General features: G+C 42.5%; 1 pseudogene; it reads left to right on the plus strand.

Annotated features, from left to right (window-relative positions):
• Positions 3858-9682, plus strand: LOC102184463 (annotated as a pseudogene).

Consider the following 24119-nt stretch of genomic DNA (forward strand, 5'->3'; position numbering starts at 1 on the left):
ATATGGTATCAGTTGTTTGGTTTAACTGTGAACCCAATGCTGTGTTCTTTCACCAAGTTTGTGGATGTAATAAGTTTCCTCAAAGCTTGTGGAGCATTCTCTAGGTTCCAGGAAAGCTAGGGCCATGTTTCCCAAATCATAGTCCATGATGATCTTTGAGTTTAGACTGATGGGGTATAACGGTGGCAGCCTTTGGCCAAATTCAGAGCAACTCTGCCAAACAACCCAATAATATGAGGGTGTGGTGTACACAGCACATAGCCCTCAGAGTCATCTGGACTGCACCCCCTTGATGGTTCACACTGTGGCATCACTGGGGGTAAGAGTCTAAAACTCATGCCTATCTGCCTGCTGCCTCTGGCTAGCCTTCCCGTGGTGCCAGACACCTGGGGATGGGGGGACCCACGGATGAGGGAGCCACGGCAGTCCTGCCCACTGCCTCCTACAAGTGCTGTCCTCTCAACTCCCGTACAAGGCAGCAGCAGCCACACCAGGGCCTGCTGCCCTCCTTGCCAACCTCCAGAAGTCAACAGTAGCTTTCTCCACAGTCATTTTCACTTGGTAAAGTGGCCCAGAGGTGAGACTGGGAAGAGGCCCATGTGCTAAGGACTGCCTGACAAAGTGCGATGAAGGGTTCAGGGAGAGGCTCCGGGGCTGTCTGAGTGAGAGACGGTCCCAGTGCAGGTGTGTGACTGGTGACGACCTCTTCTACAGCACTAGCTTCTCTGAAATGGGCTGGGGAGCCCTGTGAGCCATTCACAAGACCAGGAACTGTATTACTGAGAAGCCCTGTGAGCTGCTGACAAGAAGGGGAAACAACCAATGCCTGACCTCTGCCTTCCTCTACTTACAAGGAGAAACTTGGGTGATTTTTCATTGACTGAGTTTCCATGGGCTTCCCTCCCCAGTGATCTGGCGAGTACCCTGTGAGAATCACTCATGTTAGCTCTCACCTGATGGAAAGTCAGAAAACTTTCTGGCCAAAAGAAAGAAAAAGAAGACCCCTGCCTGAGATATTTGTGCCACTCTCTAATGGACCAGGTGGGTCAGGAACTAACGTGGCTCAGCTGCCCTGGCCTGGAGGTAGTCCTGTCTGACTGCCTGTGGGATATTCTGACTGAGGAGGGGCTAACTGTCTCAAGCACAAGCCATTACAATTCAAGGGGGACCTCAGTTATATCAGAGTCCATGCCATCTGGACGTCTCCTCTTTTGGTCTTTAAAGGAATCCATTAATCTGGTAGTGGTTCCAAATTTCCTGAACTGGAAATCATATTTGGGTCAAATCTTGTGCCATATCACTCCAACCGCCCTCTCAGTTGTTGTTTAGTCACTAAGTCGTGTCCGACTCTTTTGCAACTGGACCATAGCCTGCCAGGCTCCTCTGTCCATGGGATTTCCCACGCAAGAATATTGGAGTGGGTTGCCATTTCCTTCTCCAGAGGATCTTCCCGACCCAGGGATTGAACCCTTGTCTCTTGTGTCAGTTGCATTAGCAGGTGGGTTTTTTTTACCGCTGAGCTTCTTGGTAAGTTCTTGCCCCCTCGGATTGGAAACAAATCCAAAACAGAGCATCTAAGGTATTGGCAATCAAATGTCCATCATACCTAAGGACAGTCTGTCAGGGTGCATCCTGCAGAAACATTTATTCTTCTAGGTAATACAGCCTAGACTCAAAACCAGCTGGGAGATGGGGAAAGTTGGCCCTTCCAATGGTCACAAACTAGGGTGACCTACCTAGGCTTCATTCTCACAGAAGGTCAGAGAAGCCTACCCCAGGAAAGGAAATTAGCCATTTTCAGTTTTGGCCCTCCTAAACTGGAAGACAGCTTAGAGATTTCCTGGGCATGGCCAGGTTTTGCTGTGTCTGAATCCCTAACTATGATCTAATAGCTTGGCCTCTATATGAAATGTTAAGAGGAAAAGACGATGATTCTTTCGAATGGAATTCAGAATGTGAAGGGGCCTTTCAAGAATTGGAAAAGCAATTATTTTAAGCCCCTGCCGTGGCCCTCCCAGATTTAGCTAAATCCTTTGACCTTCACATTCATGAGAGAAGGGGACTTGCCTTTGAGGATATTAGCTCAAAAACTGGGATTGCTTACTGAGGTGGTTGCTTATTTCTCTAAACAATTGGATCAAACTGGTAAAGGACAGCCTTTTTGCCCATGGGCAGTAGCAGCTACTACAACCCTGCCAAAGGGGGCTGAAAAGTTAATGTTCAGTCAGCCGATCATTATATGGACTCCACACCAGGTTCAGCTGTGGTAAGTTCTAAGGGAATGGAATGGCTATCCCTCAGAAGGTCAAGTCCAGACAACCCAGGGGATACCGTAAAAACCTGACACGTGCTAAATCCTGCCACCCTGCAGACTGCCATCCTACCCACAGAAACGGGGCTCCTGGAGCATAACTGTATAGAAACCATACACACCATCTATTCCAGTTGCCCCAACCTAGGAAGTGGTCCTCTCCCAAGTGCCAAAGAGGACTGGTTCACAGATGGAGCAGTTTTATGAGAGAGGTGAAAAGGCTAGCAGGATACACATTAGCCTCCCTGACCCAAGTCATAGTGACACTATGCCCAGGGACTTCAGCCCAAAAGGCCAGCCTGATTTCCTTCACTCAGCCCTGAGAACTCAGGTCAGAGGAGACCTTGAATATTTATATAGATTCTCAGCATGTGTATGCCATCCTACACACACCAGGGCTATTTGGGAAGAAAGAGGTATGCTCACTGTGGAGAATAAGAAGGGAAAACAAGGCTTAAGTGTATTGATGCCCTTCAAAGCAGTAAAGCTTTCAAAAAGGTAGCAGTGATTCATTGTAGGGGTTGCCAGAAGGGGGATATAGAGGTTATAAAGGGAAACAACAAAGAAGATGCAACTGCCAAAAGGGGGGTCCAAGACCCTGTAACTTGGCAACTATCCCTCATAACTTGAAGGCCAGCTCCATCCAACTACTCCCCAATCTACACAAAGGAAGAATTAAGAGCCCGAAGATGGAGTTTCAGTAGAGATCTAGGAGGCCATGGGCAGCTAGTTAATGAACATGGGTGATACTTTTTTCCTCAAACTTCAGCTTGTCCGGCTGCCAGGGAGGCTTATCAAGGAACTCATTATGGGAGGGTAGCTCTATATAACTCATCAGCTGAGATCATGGTAACTCCAGGTGTGAAAAGTATAATCAGTCAGATGAATGAGAGGTGCCCCATCTGCACAATGAACAACTCCAACACCAGACCCCACCCCCTCCCCCAGATAAGGCCCCTCAGACCAGTTAGACATATCCTGGGGAAGACTGGAAGGCTGATTACACTGTCATGCCGAGAGCATCTGGCAACTTCAGGTATCTCTTGGTGCTAGTGGATACGTTTTCAGGGTGGGTAGAAGCATTCTCCACTAGACCTGAAACTGCAGCCAAAGTGGCTAAATAGTAAAGGAAAATAATCCCCAAGTTTTGGCTCCCAGGATCCCTACAAAGTAATAATGATCCAGAATTTGTGTCTCAAGTGATGAAGAGATAAGCAGTCCATATAATGGACCTTGCACTCATCTTGGGGGCCCCAGTTGTTGGGTAAAGTAGAGAGATCCAATCAGAACTTGAAGCAGGCCTTTAGGCAGGTTGTGTCAAGAAACAAGAAAATTTGGTCAAGTTGCTTCCATTTGTCCTGTTTCTTATTCAGTTAACTCCATGAGATAAAGTTAAGTGAGCACAAGAGAGGGGATGTATATATACTCATGGCTGATTCACATTGATATGTGGTAGAAATCAACACAACATTGTAAAGCAATTATCCTCCAATTAAAAATAAATTTTAAAAATATGAAGAAAAAAAAGTTAAGTGTATTTGAACTCATGTATGATCGACCTATTCCCAAGCCTGAGGGAAGGGACAGAAACCTTAACTGCTTTGAAATGGAACAACTCAAGTGCGCCCTTCAGGTAGGAGAAACCATGAAAGCCCTCATGAAATAGAGTAACCAGGTGCTGCCTGCATCCACTGACCTGGCCTTACACGACTTTTGGCAGGAGACTGGATAACCTAAAAATCTAGAAGAATGGCAGCCTGCAAGTCCAATTCACTCCTAAGGAGAATGGACCCCACTTGGTGATCCTAACCACCCATTCCATCCTGAAGTTGCCGGGGTCACTCTGTGGTTACATCACGTGAGTGAAGAGGCCCCCAAGCCCCAACCTCTGGACAAACAACCTGGGACAATGAAACCCCTTGACTACTCATGAAAACCTCTCTGACCTGAGGCTTCTCTTGCAGAAAACAACAGAAGTGTGATCAGGGATATTCAGGCCTTGGCAGTAAGCCTCAACATCAGGGCACATGTAGCCTAAGGGCAAAATACCTAGATGGGCTTCCCAGGTGGTGCTAGTGGTAAAGAACTCACCTGCCAATGCAGGAGATGTAAGAGACTCGGGTTCGATTCCTTGGTTGGGAAAATCCCCTGCAGGAGGCATGACAGCCCACTCCAGTATTCTTGTCTGAAGAATCCCCATGGACAGAGGAGTCTGGTGGGCTAGTCTATGGGGTTGCAAAGAGTCAGACACAACTGAGTGTCCAACACAACACAAAAGACCTAAATAATGGCATTTTTAGGAAAACAATTTGAATGTGATCATATTCTCTTGTGATCAAATTTGAATGTGATCATAATCTTTTGAGCCACATGTTTTGAATTAATTGATTAGTTCATTAATTTTGATTAACATATAGTTGATATTCAGTACTATACATTACAGGCATACAATACAGTGATTCATAATTTTTAAAGGTTGCATGTGTGCTAAGTCACTTCAATCCTGTCCAGCTCTTTGCGACCTCACTGACGATAGCCTGCCAGGCTCCTCTGTTCATGGTTTTCTCCAGGCAAGAATACTGGAGTGGGTTACCATGCCCTCCTCCAGGGAATCTTCCTGACCCAGGGATCCAACCAGGGTCTCTTGCACTGCAGGTGAATTCTTTACAGTCTGAGCCACCAGTGTGAAAGTTAGACAAAAGATGGTGGCTCAGGGATACCAACAGTCAGGGCTGAGGTCTACTGAGCCTCAAATGTACCTAAAGGCAGCTGAGAAGTTCTGCTCCTCTACCCAGGGGTATGACATTGCCTGAAATCAACAGAAAGCAGAAGATGAACCTGTGCCCCCTCAATACCCCTCAAGAATGAGAAGCAGGACAAAAGACAGAAGGGAGATTTGTCACTGGCAAAGCCCACTAACAATTCCCAGGCAGAGGAGAGTCCCTTGGACTGCAAGGAGATCCAGCCAGTCCATTCTGAAGGAGATCAGCCCTGGGATTTCTTTGGAAGGAATGATGCTAAAGCTGAAACTCCAGTACTTTGGCCACCTCATGCAAAGAGTTGACTCATTGGAAAAGACTCTGATGCTGGGAGGGATTGGGGGCAGGAGGAGAAGGGGATGACAGAGGATGGGATGGCTGGATGGCATCACGGACTCGATGGACATGAGTCTGAATGAACTCCGGAAGTGGGTGATGGACAGGGAGGCCTGCGGAGCTGCGATTCATGCGGTCGCAAAGAGTCGGACACTACCGAGCGACTGAACTGAACTGAACTGAAACCTTTTTCTTTTTCTTTGTGCTTCATTTAGTTTCACTTGCTTAAAGGGTGCTGTGTGCAAAGGTCTTGTTCCCAGCACTTCAAACAAGTTCCTAGGCTGAAATGGCTGCACCAGTACCTCAGCTCAGAGGTGTGTACAGAGCTCTGCTCATAACACCCAATTCAAGATGGCGGCAGAGTGCCGCGGTTAGAGACGCTGCGCTCCTCACGGTGATCTGGACCGGGAGGGGCAGAGCTGCGCATGCCTTGTGAGAACTCTGCGCCGTCCCAGCTGATTAAATCCATATAAAGCAGCACCCTCCCCTCCCCCCACGGTTGGTCTTCTGGGGAGAGCAGGGGCCCTAGGAGTTGAGCTCACATCTTCGTTCTTTGATCAAATAACGAAGCTTCCCTATGCTTCTGAACCAAACTGTAACTTGTTCTATCAGTGTTAGTGACACCAGGCAAAAAGACCTTTGTTGGGGGCTGACTTGGGAGGGTTGGTTAACAAAGAAAATTTTGGAAAAAAAGCAGGGTTGAAAGAGCCATACTACCTGGTTTCACAGCTTCCTAAAAATCTTGTTTAATCAGCTCTGTGGTACTGGTTAAAAGATAGGTTTATAGCGGTCAAAACTGCAGTATTTGTAAAAAGATAAGCAGGTAGATCAGTGAAGCAGAATAGAGAATCCAGAAATAAACCCACACAAATATGATCTATTTATTGGGTTTTGACAGAAGGGTAAATGAAATTCAGTGGAAGAACAGTTGTTTCAACAAAAGGTGCAGGAATGGGGCTTACCGGGGTGGTCCAGTGGCTAAAACTCCCAGCTCCCAGGGCAGGGGTCCTGGGTTCAGTCCCTAGTCAGGGAACTAGATCTGGCATGCCACAACCAAGACCCAGTGCAGTCAAATAAATGAACAAATATATTCTTTAAAAAGGTGAAGAAACAACTGGATGCCCAAATGCCATAAAAGTGAATCTCAAACCATGCTCCAAACTTTATACAAAAGTTAACTCAAAATGGGTCATGGGCCTAAATACAAAAGGTAAAACTATAAAACTTTGAAGAGAAAACAGAGGAGAAAATCTCTGTGAGTTTGAGGTAGACATGGAGTTCTTAAATAGGATAGCAAAGGCATGATTTCCAAAAGAAAAAAATTAATAGATGGAATTTGATAAAAATTTCAGTCAGTTTAGTTCCGTTGCTCAGTCATGTCCGACTCTGCAACCCCATGGGCTGCAGCCCCATGTCAGGCTTCCCTGTCCATCACCAACTCTCAGAGCCTGCTCAAACTCATGTGCATTGAATTGGTGATGCCTTCCAACCATCTCATCCTCTATTGTCCTCTTCTCCTCCTGCCTTCAATCTTTCTTCCAGTGAGTTAGTTATTCACATCAGGTGGCCAAAGCATTGGAGCTTCAGCTTCAGAATCAGTCCTTCTAATGTATATTTGGGACTGATAAACTTTAGGATTGACTGGTTTGATCTCATTGCAGTCTGAGGGACTCTCAAGAGTCAAAATTTAAAGCACTGCAAAGATAAGTCATAGATGGGCGGGGGTGAATATTTGCATATCACAAATCTGACAAAGGATTTTTGTCCAAAATATATAAGAAATTCTCTAAATTCAACAGTAAGGAAGGACACAACTGGAAAAAATGGACAGAAGATTTTAACAGATATTTCATTAAAGAAGTTAATACATGGGTGTCAAATAAACACATGGAAAGGTATTCAATATCATTATTTGTCACAGATATGCAAATTAATGAAAAAAATTGTGGGTGTTTGTGCTAAGTTGCTTCAGTTGTATCTGATCTTTGCTACCCTATGGGCCATAGCCCTCCAGGCAAGAATACTGGAGTGAGTTGCCATGACCTCCTGAGAGCATCTTTCCCACCCAGGGGTCAAATCTACATCTCTTACATCTCCTGCATTGGCAGGTGGGTTCTTTACCACTAGCACCACCTGGGAAGCCATGAGAATGGGCTATAGGAATGTACCTGATGCAAAGAGTTGACTCATTGGAAAAGACTGATGCTGGGAGGGATTGGGGGCAGGAGGAGAAGGGGACGACAGAGGATAAGATGGCTGGATGGCATCATGGACTCGAACGAGTCTGAGTGAACTCTGGGAGTTGGTGATGGACAGGGAGGCCTGGCGTGCTGCAATTCATGGGGTCGCAAAGAGTCGGACACGACTGAGCGACTGAGCTGAACTGAACTGAAAACTAAACAAGCTGACAAGCCCTAGAGATGCTGAGGTTGCAAAGCAATAGTAACTCATACATTGCTGATTAAAAACACAAAGTGGGATAGCAACTTTATGAGAAACTGCCAGTTTCCCATAAAGTTAAACAGATTTATCATACTACCCCACAATCCCACTCTTAGGTATCTGTCCAAGAGAAATGGAAATTTGTGGAAAAGCCTCTGTGCAAATATTTACAACTAGAAACAACCCAAAGGTCCTTCAACTAGTGAATGGATAAACAAACTGCAGAACATCCATATAGGGGAACAATACTCAGTAACAAAGAATGAACTATTGACAGAGTCACCGAAATGGATGACTTTCAAAAGCACTTTTCTAAGTAAAATAAGCCATATTCAAAGGCTACATTCTGCACCATTCTCTTTATATGACAATCAAAAAAGGGTGAAACTATAGGGATAGAGAATAGACAAGGGGTCTCCAGGAACTAAGGAAAGGGGAAGTTTTTGACTACAAACAGTAGCATGTATGATGGAGTTTTTAAGGTTATGGAACAGTTCAATTATAATTGTGGTGGTAGATACAGGGCTTTTTATGTTTGTCATGACTCAGAACTCTATGCCCAAAAGTATGATATGCCCAAAATTATTCACATAATTCACTTATGTGAATTAAAATAATTGATTAAGAACTGCCAACAGATTCAAACTGGTATTTATTAAGCACCTATTTGGTGTGATCATGCATCTAGAGCCAGACATACTGGAATGTGAAGTCAAGTGGGCCTTAGAAAGCATCACTATGAACAAAGCTAGTGGAGGTGATGGAATTCCAGTAGAGCTATTTCAAATCCTGAAAGATGATGCTATGAAAGTGCTGCACTCAATATGCCAGCAAATTTGGAAGACTCAGCAGTGGCCACAGGACTGGAAAAAGTCAGTTTTCATTCCAATCCCAAAGAAAGGCAATGCCAAAGAATGCTTAAGCTACCGCACAATTGCACTCATCTCACACACTAGTAAAGTAATGCTCAAAATTCTCCAAGCCAGGCTATAGCAATACGTGAACCGTGAACTTCCTGATGTTCAAGCTGGTTTTAGAAAAGGCAGAGGAACCAGAGATCAAATTGCCAACATCCACTGGATCATGGAAAAAGCAAGAGAGTTCCAGAAAAACATCTATTTCTGCTTTATTGACTATGCCAAAGCCTTTGACTGTGTGGATCACAATAAACTGTGGAAAATTCAGAAAGAGATGGGAATACCAGACCACCTGATCTGCCTCTTGAGAAATCTGTATGCAGGTCAGGAAGCAACAGTTAGAACTGGACATGGCCGATGCAGGATACAGCATGCTTGGGGCTGGTGCACGGGGATGACCCAGAGGGATGTTGTGGGGAGGGAGGTGGGAGGGGGGTTCATGTTTGGGAACTCATGTACACCCGTGGTGGATTCATGTCAAGGTATGGCAAAACCAATACAGTATTGTAAGAAGAAATTCTCTTTCAAGAAGCCTTTCAAAGTGAGTGGCCTGTCCTTCAAGAGAAATCGGAAGGAGGGTGGGGGTGATTCTTCTGCCTCCTCACCCACAGAGGAAGAGCAGGAGCAGGAGGAGATCAGTGCCTGCAGCAAGGAGGGCACTGCCCAGGAAGGGAAGGCTGCTGCACCCCCGAGAGCCAGGAGCCCCAGGCCAAAGGGGCAGAGGCCAGCGCTGCCGCCAAGGGAGGAGACACAGAAGAGGCAGGGCCCCAGGCCGCAGAGCCATCCACTCCCTCGGGGCCAGAGAATGACCCTGCACCAGCCAGTGAGCAGAATGAGTAGCTGGGTGGGGGCAGGTGGGTGATCTCTAAGCTGCAAAAACTGTGCTGTCCTTGTGAGGTCACTGCCTGGACCTGGTGCACCAGCTGCCTTCCTGTCCCCAGAAAGGAAGGGGCTGTTGCCCCCTAGCCACGTTTCCTCTCCTTCTCTCCCTCCTGTGGATTCTCCCATCATCCATCTGGTCTTCCTCTTAAGGCCAGTTGAAGATGGTCCCTTGCAGTTTTCCCAAGTTAGGTTAGTGATGTGAAATGCTCCTGCCCTTGGCCCTACCTCCTTCCCTGTCCCCACCTGTGCCGAAGGCAATTGCTGGTTTTCTTCCCCAATTCTTTTCCAAGTAGGTTTTGTTTACTCCCCAAATCCCTGAGCCAGATGTGGGGGTACCTACACTCTCAAACCCTGAGTGTCCAGCCTTCCCATTGAGTTTTTAGTCTCTTGTGCTGTGCCTAGTGGCACCTGGGCTGGGGAGAACACTGCCAGGTTTTTATAAATGTCTTACTCAAGTTCAAACCTCCAGCTTGTGAATCAACCTGTGTCTCCTTTTTTGACTTGGTAAGCAAGTATTAAGCTTTGGGGTGGGCGGGAGGTCTGTAATGTGAAACAACTTCGTGTTGTCTTTTTTTCTCCCTCCCATTGTTGTAAATAACTTTTTTTTTTAAGTCTTCGGAACACCGCACATTGGTCTTTATTATTATTGCTAATCAAAAATCCATTTAGTGAAGGGAAAAAATGAGTTCAGCTAGTGTGGTTTGAAAAATAGCCCGGAAGCTGCTTTCTAATGATGTCTTTTTTTTTTTTTAACTTTTTATTTTAACTTTTAATGGCCAAACCCCAGATTTGTACTTTTTTTTTTTTTCCTAACTGCTAAAACCTTTCTCTTCCACCTGGTTTTACTGTAACATTTGAAAAAGGAATAAATGTTGTCCCTTTAAAAAAAAAAAAAAGAACTGGACATGGAACAACAGACTGGTTCCAAATAGGAAAAGGAGTACGTCAAGGCTGTATATTGTCACCCTGCTTATTTAACTCATATGCAGAGTACATCATGAGAAACGCTGGACTGGAAGAAACACAAGCTGGAATCAAGATTGCCGGGAGAAATATCAATAACCTCAGATATGCAGATGACACCACCCTTAAGCCTCTTGACGAAAGTGAAAGGAGAGTGAAAAAGTTGGCTTAAAGCTCAACATTCAGAAAACGAAGATCATGGCATCTAGTCCCATCACTTCATGTGAAATAGATGGGGAAACAGTGGAAACAGTGTCAGACTTTATTTTGGGGGGCTCCAAAATCACTGCAGATGGTGACTGCAGCCATGAAATTAAAAGATGCTTACTCCTTGGTAGAAAAGTTATGACCAACCTAGATAGCATATTCAAAAGCAGAGACATTACTTCGCCAACTAAGGTCCATCTAGTCAAGGCTATGGTTTTTCCAGTGGTCATGTATGGATGTGAGAGTTGGACTGTGAAGAAAGCTGAGCACCGAAGAATTGATGCTTTTGAACTGTGGTGTTGGAAAAGACTCTTGAGAGTCCCTTGCACTGCAAGGCGATCCAACCAGTCCATTCTGAAGGAGATCAACCCTGGGATTTCTTTGGAAGGAATGATGCTAAAGCTGAAACTTCAGTACTTTGGCCACCTGATGCGAAGAGTTGACTCATTGGAAAAGACTGTGATGCTGGGAGGGATTTGGGGCAGGAGGAGAAGGGGACGACAGAGGATGAGATGGCTGGATGGCATCACGGACTCGAAGGACGTGAGTCTGAGTGAACTCCAGGAGTTGGTGATGGACAGGGAGGCCTGGCGTGCTGCAGTTCATGGGGTGGCAAAGAGTCAGACACGACTGAGCGACTGAACTGAACTGAACTGAACTGATAGTAGGGCCTGGACTAGTGGTATGAGGAAAACAAAGCCTTCTAGTAAGCTCCTTCTCTCCGAAGGCACCAGTCCACTGCAAGACACAAACAGGTACACAAGTAACTACTGTTTACTTAGAATATGTGCCTAACACAGGAACAATGAAGGTGTAAATGGAGAAGACTGGATTCGTAAAAGGAGAATTGTAAGCTTGGAGAACTGTAAGGCTGAATTGCAGCAGAAATAAATCAGATTGTATGCTCATCAAAAATCAGATGGGAAAAGGTTATGAGGGTGGAAAAATGTGATTATTGATCAGAGAGGGTAAGGTAGTAAAAGCAAACTGTAAAGGTAATGAGATTGAATCAATGCATGTAATGCTATTTTTTAAAAAAAGCTAGTCAAATAATTCAGTACTGATTCCCTACCATGAAGGGAAATGAACAGATAAAGCTTGTGGTGTGAAGTTGTGTTGACTTTAGATTCCACGAGCAATTTCTTTATCTATTCTGCCCCCATAAAAAAAGGCTCCCTACTGATAGAAGAAAAAGGCAGGTCTCCTGTAAGGGGAATATAAAGGTTATTATCAGGAGAGACCTCTGTCCCTTCTGAGTGTGAGGGAGTCATCTGGTAGCTTGATCCTAGAGAGGTATAAAATGAAAACTCTCTATAGCATCATGTGTCTGGGATAGATGTTCTCAAATCATGGCCCTAGGATAGCCACAAAACTTCATTTGGGAACTTGGAGATACAGGCTTTATGCCCAAACTACTGAATCAGAAACTCTGGGGTTAAAATGGCACCCCACTCCAGTGTTCTTGCCTGGAGAATCCCAGGGACGGCGGAGCCTGGTGTGCTGCCGTCTATGGGGTCACACAGAGTCGGACACGACTGAAGTGACTTAGCAGCAGCAGCAGCAGGCTCAGCAATCTGTGCCTCAGCAAGCCCTCTGTGTAATTCCAGTGAATATTTGAGGATTTTGAGAGTTTGAGAAGATGCCAAAACTGAATGCTAGGGACTTTCCTGGTGGTCCAGTGGTTAAGACTTCTTCCAACACACAGGGTGGCAGTTGGATCTCTAGGCAGGGAGATAAGATCTCATGAGCCTGTCAGTCAAAAAGCCAAAACAAAGAAACAAAACAGAAGCAATATTGTAACGAATTCAATAGAGACTTTAAAAATGGTCCGCATCAAAAATCCCAAACAAACAAACAAACAAAAACTCTGAATACTATAATTAACCACAGTAACTGGCTGAAGCTGAAAAAGGAACATCAAGTTCTAGAGAGCCCTCACTCAGACTCTCCAGACCAATGAACAATGGGGCTTGTTAAATCAATCACATAAGACCTAGGGTCAGGCTCCATTCTATCCAAAGAAGTAGTTTTCAATGCTTACTTGGCATAACCACCTTGAATCTTTGTAAAGCACTTACAAAATTCTGACTTTTCCTTCTAAGTAAATAGTCACTGAATTTGTTTCTGTTTTTAACTGATTAGTGTGTTCTTGTCAAAGAAATAAACTTTGCTTTCTTCTTCTTTTTTTTTTTTTTTTACTGTTAAAGCTCTGGCGGTCTTTGTTTCATTTACAGAGAACAGGCAGTCAACAGTGACTCTGCAATGTAAGTTTTCTTTTTCATCCCTGAACAAGTTCTTTAGAACTGGAAGGCCTATATTCCAACCCTTGTGTCAACCCAAATTGCTGGAAGGCCTTGGGCAAACTAGTTAACATCCTGGGAGTCAGTTTTCTCATCTGTAAAGAGCAAGGAAGTAATTGTCCTACCCACCTCAACTAGCCTAATGGCTGTGAAGTTGCTTAGTGAAGGGAGAAGCAGATGCACATGCAATTATCATTTTGTGGGCCTTCCTCAATACTGCACTCAACACCCTCAGTTTTCCTCCCTGTCATCAGAGCAGCCCACAAGGAAAGCCTGTAGCCTGAGCATGGTCCAGTCTCCTCTGATGGTCCAGCCTGCAGGCAACCATCATTGTTTTAGAGTTACACCGAATGAATGAAACAGCAGAAAACATTTCAGCCTGAGGGATCATCGATAAAAACATTAGATGATTCTAGGAATACATTATAGACTTTGCATCAGAACATGGAAACGACCTGGCAGGCTGCTGTGAGGTTTACAACAAAAAATATTCTTCAGATGCTTGGAATAGGCAATTGGCTTACAGCAAGTCTTCTGAGATTCACTCAACAGCGATCCAGTTAAGTGTTCTCCATGCAGAGTATCTCATTATCTGACACAAAAGAATAGGGTACAGCTGATGCCAGTGTCCAGTGGTCCTAGGAAATAAAATTGCTGCTTCCGGTGTGGTAGTTTAGTCGCTAAGCTGTGTCTGTATCTTGGAACCCATGGACTGTAGTCTGCCAGGCTCTTCTGTCCATGGGATTCTCCAGGCAAGAATACTGGAGTGGGTTGCCATTTCCCTCTCCAGTGGATCTTCCTGACCCAGGAATTGAACCCGGGTCTACTATATTACAAGCAGGCTTTTAACCAACTGAGCTACGAGGGAAACATAAACTGCTGCTTTTGGGAAGTAGGTGGTAATTTATGTTGAATTATTTGTTAAAGGCCAAATTAGTCCTTGTAATTCTTTCTGAAGAATTAAATGTTTTTCTGCTTAAATAACATTCTGATCCAAAACAATTTTACTGCAGTAATGTATCTGACATAAGAATGATCCTGACACTTTCCCAGCGTCTTTATGAATAAGAGGATCTTTCTAAAGCATGCTAATGTTGAAAAGAAAGTAGATTTCTAGGCTTGGCTTAAAAGAGGCAAGCAGATAATAAGTTCAGTGAAGAAGGGAAAATAACTTAGCATTTATCTAGCACATACTGTGTGGCAGGAACGGCACGAAATGATACACATTAACCTTATCCTGAAAATAATCTGTGAGCTGAGTATATTTACCTCATTTTAAAAGACTAGGGCACTATGGTTCAGAGCAATTAAGTATCTTCCCCAAAGTCACACAGCACACATTTTATGGCAGAGTTGAGATTCAAATTCAGTAGGTGCTCTTGGACTTCCCATGTGGCGCTAGTGGTAAAGAACATGCCTACTAATGCAGGAGACACAAGAGACATGGGTTTGATCCCTGGGTTGGTAAGATCCCTTGGAGGAGGGCATGGCAATCCACTCCAGTATTCTTGCCTGGAAATCCCATGGACAGAGGAGCCCGGCGGGCTACAGTCCATAGGGTTGCAAAGAGCTGGACACAACTGAAGCAACTTAGCAGGCTCGCAGGTGGTCTCTTATCTAGACCGTTGCAACAGCCCCTGTGCCGGATGGCTTCCCTGTGCTCCTCCATATCCTCTTTATACTGCTGCTACTGCTAAGTCAGTTCAGTCGTGTCCGACTCTGTGAGACCCCATAGACGGCAGCCCACCAGACTCCCCCGTCCCTGGGATTCTCCAGGCAAGAACACTAGAGTAGGTTGCCATTTCCTTCTCCAATGCAGGAAAGTGAAAAGTGAAAGTGAAGTCGCTCAGTCATGTCCGACCTTCAGCGACCCCATGGACTGCAGCCTTCCAGGCTCCTCTGTCCATGGGATTTTCCAGGCAAGAGTACTGGAGTGGGGTGCCATTGCCTTCTCCGTATCCTCTCTATATACGTCTCCATTTTACTCTGTTCCCACAAAGAATGCACCAGCTTGCTTGCTGGTTCCAGCTGTGTTTGGCCAATAGAGATTATTGGCAGGAGGTGAGAAAGAGGGAGAGTAAGGCAAAGGTTTTTATGCTCCCCTCCCCAGCTCTCTCAGGCTCCATCAACCAAAAGTCTTAGCTCCTCTCCACAAAGGGTGCTTCCTCTGCGTTCTGATAACCACTCACTCCTCCGAGGGCCCTACACCCTGGCCACACCTCAACTCTTCCAGTTCGAGTGTGCCTACAGTTACAGTGAATTTTATCTCCACCAGCTTATAAGACATCAAAGCTTGGAAATGACAGATTGTCCAGTTTGTTGTTGTTTCGTTACTGGTTCTGGTTCAAATGAAGTCGCTGAATGATGGACACATTCTGTGTGTCCTCCACAGTGTTTGACCTGAATAGCTCCTGGTTCAACGTTCAGACAGTGTCTCTACTGCTGGCTTCAGCTCCCTGAGAGAAACCAAATGGTTTTATGAGCAAAAGCATCTCATTGGGCCATATGTAGTTTCTGAACTATGGCATTCTTAGTTTGGTGAAAAATAATAACAGAACCTGACATTTATACAAAGTTCTATAGCATTACATTTATTACTTTCTATTTAAGGGTGCACTAGAAACTAGATGCATGCCCAGAAGAAAACAGCTGAATTCAAAGCTTAAGTTATTTTTTTTTTTTTAAGACAGGTAATGACTGAACTCTCATCAGGACATAATAGCTGATGAAGGTCTTTCCCCTGAACCATTTTCCTGAAGCTAATGAAACTGGTCTATCTTGGCAGTTGCTAACTCACTCCTGTTTTCTGAGTGAGTTCATTATCTGTGACTTCAGAAGAATAAAGAGGAAAAAGAAGCAGACTATTACATAGGACAGATGCAATGAGTGGTTCTGCACATTAATGCTATATAGGCAGAAGTAAAATAAAATCTTTGGTGATCAGCAAATGTAATAGTCCTAACATTTTCACAGCTGTCACTCTTAAAAGTCTAAGGGCATGCATGGATGAGCAATATGATTTTATCATATTTTTGTGCTTGAAATGACAAAGCATTTTAGAATCATCCTCCTACCTGAATACAGTTATTCTGTTATTAGATAATTATAGCACTTAATGAAAGAAAGGAAGATAGAAATGAGTAATATTCTTAAATATCTTGTTATAAACTGTCCCCTTTAATCTCTAGCAATACTTCTAACCTCAGCATCTACTTTGTCTGATATTAATTTAACTATATCAGATTTACTTTGATTAGTATTTGGGTAGGATAGCTTTTCTTACCCTTTTATTTTTCAGTCTTTATCATTTCATCTAATGTGTGGCTCTGATTAATAGCACATAGCTGGTCTTTGTGTTTTTATTTGGTCTGGCAAACTGTCTTTTAATCAGCTCACAGACCATTGACATTAAAATAATTAATAGTTAATGATACAGTTTAAATCTAATGCTTGCTATTTCTCTCCTATCTGTCCTCTTGTGTTTTTTCTTTTATTTCTAATTTTTTGCCTTCTTTTGGAGTATGGAAACATTTTTTTATTATCCCATTTTTAGTTATACATTCTTACATAGTTTTTTTTAAGTGGTTGCCCTAGAGATTTAGCAGGTAAAGAATCCACCTGCAATGCAGGAGACACAGGAGATGCAGGTTCAATCCCTGGGTCGGGAAGATCCCCTGGAAGGGGAAAACTACAACCCACTTCAATATTCTTGCCTGAAAATTCCCACATACAGAGGAGCCTGGCGGGCTACAGTCCAAAGGGTGGCAAAGAGTTGGACATGACTGAGCGACTAAGCACACGCACACAGGCTAGATATTACAATATGCCTTCTTGATGTATTGTAGTCTGCCTTAAATGAATACTTTTGGTTTTACCACTTTCTAAGTAAGGCAAGAAACTTTGCAGCAGTTAAAATGCATTTGTCACACTCCCACAGTTTGTGCTATTGTTTCCATGTGTTTTATTTCTACATATGTGATTATTATTGTTTTGATGTAAACAGTTAGCATTCTTATATTTTTAACCACATGTTTACCCTTGTCAGTGCTCTTCCATCTGAGACCATTTTCTTTCAACCTGAAGAACTTCTTGGTGTTTCTTTTGGTTTACAGCTGCTGGCATTGAATTCTCTCAGGTTTTGTTTTTCTGGAAACAACTTTACTTAACCTTCACTTTTATTTTTACATCTGTATTGTGGCATGATTTACATGTAATAAAATTCATCCACTTTTAGATGAATAGTTTGATAAATTTTGGTAAATTTTATGTATGCATGTACAGAGTCATGCAGGCAGCCCCCCACAATCCAGTTTCAGTACACTTTATCACCCACCAAAAGCTCTCTTCTGCAGTCCATTCTTTCTCCTAGAAATGACTAATTTGCTTCAGGTTGTTATAGTTTTGCCTTTTCTAGAAGTTCATATAAATGGAATCATATAGTGTGATAATACTTTTGCAACTAGTTTCCTTCCTTTAGCATGATGCTTTTGAGATTCACCCAGGCTGTTACACGCATTAGTAGTTCATTTCTCTTAATTGTTGAGTAATATTCTATTGCATGGGCATACTATATTTTGATTATTCATTCACTAGATGATGAACATTTGTATTGTTACCATTTGTGGTTATTATGAATGTTTATGCTATATTCGTATACAAGTTGTATGAGTACGTAGCTTTACTTTTATTAGGTAAATATCTAGGAATGAAAAGGTTGGACTGTATGGTACTTACATGCAGTGCCAAACTGATTTTTGAAGTGGCTATGCCATTTTGCATTCCTGCTTATAATGTATGAAAACCAGTTTCTCCATATTCACCCAGGCCTAATATCATCAGTCTCTTTAATTTCAGTTACCCCTCTGGCATCTTTTCATGGGCTTGTGGACCATTAGCATATCTTCTTCGGAAAAATGTTTGCTTAGATCTTTTGTGTTTTTGTGAAGTCTTGAGAGTTATATATTCTGAATACAAGTCCTTTATCATATACATATATTGTTTTGCAAATATTTTCTTTCTACCTGCAGTTTACCTTTTCATTTTCTTAATGCTGTCTTCTGATATTAGTATGGTGGGTTATACTGAATGATTTTGAAATATTGAACTAACATCACATTGCCAGGATAAGTGCTCTTGATTGTGGTATATTATTCTTTTTAAACATTACAGGATTCAATTTGCTGATATCTTGTGGGAATTTCTGTGTTTCTAAGTTATATTAGTCTGCAGTTTTCTTTCCAAGTATTATCTTTATCTGATTTTAGTATCTGGGCAAAGCTGTCCTCATAAAGTAAGTTGGGAAGTGTTCCATCCTCTTATATTTTCTGGAAGAAATTGTGTAGAAATAATGTTATTTATTTTTTAACCATTTGGCAAATGAAACCAAGTGAAGCAGTGAAATCATATGGGCTTGTAGCTTTCTTTTTTTGAAAGATTTAAAACCATGAATTCAATCTCTTTAATATCTATTAACTCTTTAGTATATATCATAGTAATTTTCAAGAAATTAGTATATTTAATGAAAGTTGTTGATTTTTTGTGTGTAGAGTTGTTCTTTATAGTATCACCTTAATATTCTTATAATGTCTGTAGGGTTTATAGTCATTTTCTCTTTCATTTCAGATACTGGCAAGCCCTGCCCACTGCTTCACACACCCCTCTGTCTCCTCCTCTTTCTGGCTAAAGATTTATCAGTTTTATTGTTTTTTGCTTCACGATAGTTTTCTAATGGGTTTCTGTTTTAAATTTCATTGCTTTTTCTCTTCTCTTTATTTTTCCATCCTTCTGCTGTTTGGGGTTGATATGACTCATCTTATCAAGGCTCACCTTTCTCAAGGTGGAAGTTTAGATTATTGATTTGAGAACTTTCTTCTTTGCCAATATAAACATCTAATGCTATAAATATCTCTCTAAGCAATGCTTTAACTGCACCCACAAATTTTGATGTGTTGTATTTTCATTTTTGTTCAGCTCTAGATATTGTCTTGGAGAAGGAAATGGCAACCCACTCCAGTGTTCTTGCCTGGAGAATCCCAGGGACGGGGAGCCTGGTGGGCTGCCGTCTATAGGCTGCCGACACAGAGTCGGACATGACTGAAGAGACTTAGAAGCAGCAGCAGCAGATATTGTCTAATTTTTGCTTTAGAAAGTATTTTTAATAATTCAAAAAGAGAAGAGCATATTTACCTATGTACTTATTTTTGTTGCTCTCTCTTCATTTCTGATATCCCATTTTCTTCTTCTGGTATTATTTTTTTTTTCATTCTGAAAGGCTTCCTTTAGCAGTTATTTTGGGGCAGGTCTGTTGGCTCTTAGTTTTCTTTCAGTGAGACTGTCTTTATTTTACCTTTTTTCTTGAAGGCATTTTGCTGGATATAGAATTCTGATTTGACAGTGTTTTTTCTTTTTTTCACTTTAGGGATATTGTTTCACTTTCTTCTGTCCTCCATAGTATCTAATAAGAATTCCACAGTCATTTGAATTATTGTTTGCCTATAAATAATGTGTTATTTTTCTCTGGTCACTTTGCCATTAATTTATAAGTTTGCTTACAATGTGTCTGGGCATAGATTAATTTGGGTTTATCCTGTTGAGGTTTGCTGAGTTTCTTGAACCTAGAGATTCATGTCTTTCACAAAATTTGGGAACAGGTTAGCCATTATTTCTTCAAATATTTTTTTACACTGCACTTTCATCTTCTCTGGGACTCTGACATCATCAATGTTAGATCTTCTGGTGTCATTCCATAGATATCTGAAATTCTATTCATTAAGAACAAAAAAAACTTGGGAATTCTCTGGCAGTCCAGTAGTTAGGACTCTGCACTTTCACTGCTGAAGACCTGGGTTCAATCCTTGGTCAGAGAACTAAGATCCCAAAAGCTGTGAGGCATGGCGCGCACACACACACACACACACACACACACACACACACACACACACACACAGAACAAAACAAAACCAACTTTCTTCTCTCTGTTGTTCACTTTGGGTAAATTCTTTTGATTGGTTTACAAGTTAATTTACAGTTTCCTCTGCTATTTCTATTCTACTGTTGAGCCCATTCAGCTTTTTCTTTGTCTTATGCTTTTTAAATTCCCCTTTGTTTCTTCCTTTTATCCTCAATTTCTTTGCTGAGACCTTCTAGCTTTTTATATTTTAAGAACATTTGCCCTACTTTTTGGATCACTATTATAACAGTTGCTCTTGAAAGTCTTCATTAGATAATTCTTACTTGCATGTCATCTTGGCATTGGCATCTCTTATTTGTCTCTTGCCATGCAAGGTTGAGATTTTCCTGGTTATTTGTATGCTGATTATTTCCAGATTGTATCCTGTACATTTTGAATATTGTGTTATGGGATTATGGGTATTTGTTTTAACAGATAATTGACCCAGTTGGGTTCAGGTACAAGTTCTGACCAACTTTCTGTGGTTTCAGTGTGATGGCTGATTTCAAAACCTGATTTCAAAACAGTGCTATTCAGATCTGTCTTGCATGTGCACCACCCAGTGGCTAGTTTGAAACCTTGGTGATCTGTCCTGTAGTTCAGTTCTTAGACTTATATGCTCTTTAAGGTCAGCATGGCCATGGGCGTATGCACTTAGAAGTGAGCCCAAGAATTCATAGGCAACTTTATGGGCCTGCTTTCCCAATCCTCTCCCTGGGACAATCTCTTTAGCATTTTTTGGTTACCTGAAATTTTCCAACCAGAGATTTGGAGCTATTTTTATTCACTCTGTTGCATCTTTTTGCAGTTACACTGATGTCCAGGGTCAACCAGCAGGAGGACAGAGAGAAGATAAAAAGCAACAGGAGTCTGTCCTACACAGATGATCACAGCTCCTCTGATCAGAGAGGCAAGTTCCCCTCCCTCAGCATTCAGGATCCTGCAGGTCCAGCTGTCACTACAGGCACTGCCATTGCCATCATGGGCTTTCTCAGGGGCTGGGGTGTGAGAAAACAGAGAAAAGAAGAAAGAGGGCTCTCCTTGACTCTCTTGAGCATTACGAGGCCCTTCCCTGCTCTTTGAGCCAGAGCTAGAGGGTTTCTCCTGGAGCTCCCTCTGTGCAGATGCCCACATTCAGGTTTTGTGCTGATTATTGGAGGAAAATGATGATAAACTGTCTACCAATTTGATGGTACTTCAAATTCTAGTCCTCTTCCCCAATTACCAACTACAATTTAATTTTCAGAGTCCTCAAAAATCTGCTCTGTATATTATGTTCAAGTTTTTGTTTGTTTGTTTGTTTTAGCTGCATCCATTGTGGCATATGCAGAATACTCTATTGCACCTGGAATTAGAAAATCCTATCTTGTTTAAGCCACTGAATTACTATTGGGGCCCTGGTTTCTGCAGGTAGGCCTATCCTAAATTATTAAGCCAATTCCACCATTCCTTTGTTCTTGCACTACACCTATTCTGCAATTCTTCAACCCTGGATCAATCCTAAAACCCACTTATCTGCTCCCTCCACCCAGAATGATGAGCTAGACTTATTCAACTATGTGGGCTGGTGGCCTTTTGCTTGTTAAATATCTCTGCACAGCTCTCCTGTTTTCACAGAAATTGCTTTTTATATTTGTCTTGATGTTCATTTCCAAGGCAAATCATTCAATATCACCATAATCCAAGTCTATGCCCCAACCAGTAATGCTGAAGAAGCTGAAGTTGAACGGTTTTATGAAGACCTACAAGACCTTTTAGGACTAACATCCAAAGAAGATGTCCTTTTCATTATAGGGGACTGGAATGCAAAAGTAGGAAGTCAAGAAACACCTGGAGTAACAGGCAAATTTGGCCTTGGAATATGGAATGAAGCAGGGCAAAGACTAATAGAGTTTTCCCAAGATAATGCACTGGTCATAGCAAATACCCTCTTTCAACAAAACAAGAGAAGACTCTACACATGGACATCACCAGATGGTCAACACCGCAATCAGATTGATTATATTCTTTGCAGCCAAAGATGGAGAAGCTCTATACAGTCAACAAAAACAAGACCAGGAGCTGACTGTGGCTCAGACCATGAACTCCTTATTACCAAATTCAGACTGAAATTGAAGAAAGCAGGGAAAACCGCTAGACCATTCAGGTATGACCTAAATCAAATCCCTTATGATTATACAGTGGAAGTGAGAAATAGATTTAAGGGCCTAGATCTGATAGATAGAGTGCCTGATGAACTATGGAATGAGGTTCGTGACATTGTACAGGAGACAGGGATCAAGACCATCCCCATGGAAAGAAATGCAAAAAAGCAAAATGGCTGTCTCTGGAGGCCTTACAAATAGCTGTGAAAAGAAGAGAAGCAAAAAGCCAAGGAGAAAAGGAAAGATATAAGCATCTGAATGCAGAGTTCCAAAGAATAACAAGGAGAAATAAGAAAGCCTTCCTCAGTGATCAATGCAAAGAAATAGAGGAAAAGAACAGAATGGGAAAGACTAGAGATCTCTTCAAGAAAATTAGAGATACCAAGGGAACATTTCATGCAAAGATGGGCTCAATAAAGGACAGAAATGGTATGGACCTAACAGAAGCAGAAGACATTAAGAAGAGATGGCAAAATACACAGAAGAACTGTACAAAAAGGATCTTCATGACCTGGATAATCACAATGGTGTGATCACTTATCTAGAGCCAGACATCTTGGAATGTGAAGTCAAGTGAGCCTTAGAAAGCATCACTATGAACAAAGCTAGAGGAGGTGGTGGAATTCCAGTGGAGCTATTTCAAATCCTGAAAGATGATGCTGTGAAAGTGCTGCACTCAATATGCCAGCAAATTTGGAAAACTCAGCAGTGGCCACAGGACTGGAAAAGGTCAGTTTTCATTCCAATCCCAAAGAAAGGCAATGCCAAAGAATGCCCAAACTACCGCACAATTGCACTCATCTCACACGCTAGTAAAGTAATGCTCAAAATCCTCCAAGCCAGGCTATAGCAATACGTGAACCGTGAACTTCCTGATGTTCAAGCTGGTTTTAGAAAAGGCAGAGGAACCAGAGATCAAATTGCCAACATCCGCTGGATCATGGAAAAAGAAAGAGAATTCCAGAAAAACATCTATTTCTGCTTTATTGACTATGCCAAAGCCTTTGACTGTGTGGATCACAATAAACTGTGGAAAATTCTGAGAGAGATGGGAATACCAGACCACCTGATCTGCCTCTTGAGAAATCTGTATGCAGGCCAGGAAGCAACAGTTAGATCTGGACATGGAACAACAGACTGGTTCCAAATAGGAAAAGGAGTACGTCAAGGCTGTATATTGTCACCCTGCTTATTTAACTTATATGCAGAGTACATCATGAGAAACTCTGGACTGGAAGAAACACAAGCTGGAATCAAGATTGCTGGGAGAAATATCAATAACCTCAGATATGCAGATGACACCACCCTTATGGCATAAAGTTAAGAAGAACTAAAAAGCCTCTTGATGAAAGCAAAAGAGGAGAGTGAAAAAGCTGGCTTAAAGCTCAACATTCAGAAAACGAAGATCATGGCATCTGGTCCCATCACTCCATGGGAAATAGATGGGGAAACAGTGGAAACAGTGTCAGACTTTATTTTTGGGGGCTCCAAAATCACTGCAGATGGTGATTGCAGCCATGAAATTAAAAGATGCTTACTCCTTGGAAGAAAAGTTCTGACCAACCTAGATAGTATATTCAAAAGCAGAGACATTACTTTGCTGACTAAGGTCCATCTAGTCAAGGCTGTGGTTTTTCCTGTGGTCATGTATGGATGTGAGAGTTGGACTGTGAAGAAGGCTGAGCGCCGAAGAATTGATGCTTTTGAACTGTGGTGTTGGAGAAGACTCTCGAGAGTCCCTTGCACTGCAAGGAGATCTAATCAGTCCATTCTGAAAGAGATCAACCCTGGGATTTCTTTGGAAGGAATGATGCTAAAGCTGAAACTCCAGTACTTTGGCCACCTGATGCGAAGAGTTGACTCGTTGGAAAAGACTTTGATGCTGGGAGGGATTGAGGGCAGGAGAAGA

Source organism: Capra hircus, chromosome 1 (genome assembly GCF_001704415.2).
Source record: "Capra hircus breed San Clemente chromosome 1, ASM170441v1, whole genome shotgun sequence".
Taxonomy (NCBI): Eukaryota; Metazoa; Chordata; class Mammalia; order Artiodactyla; family Bovidae; genus Capra; species Capra hircus.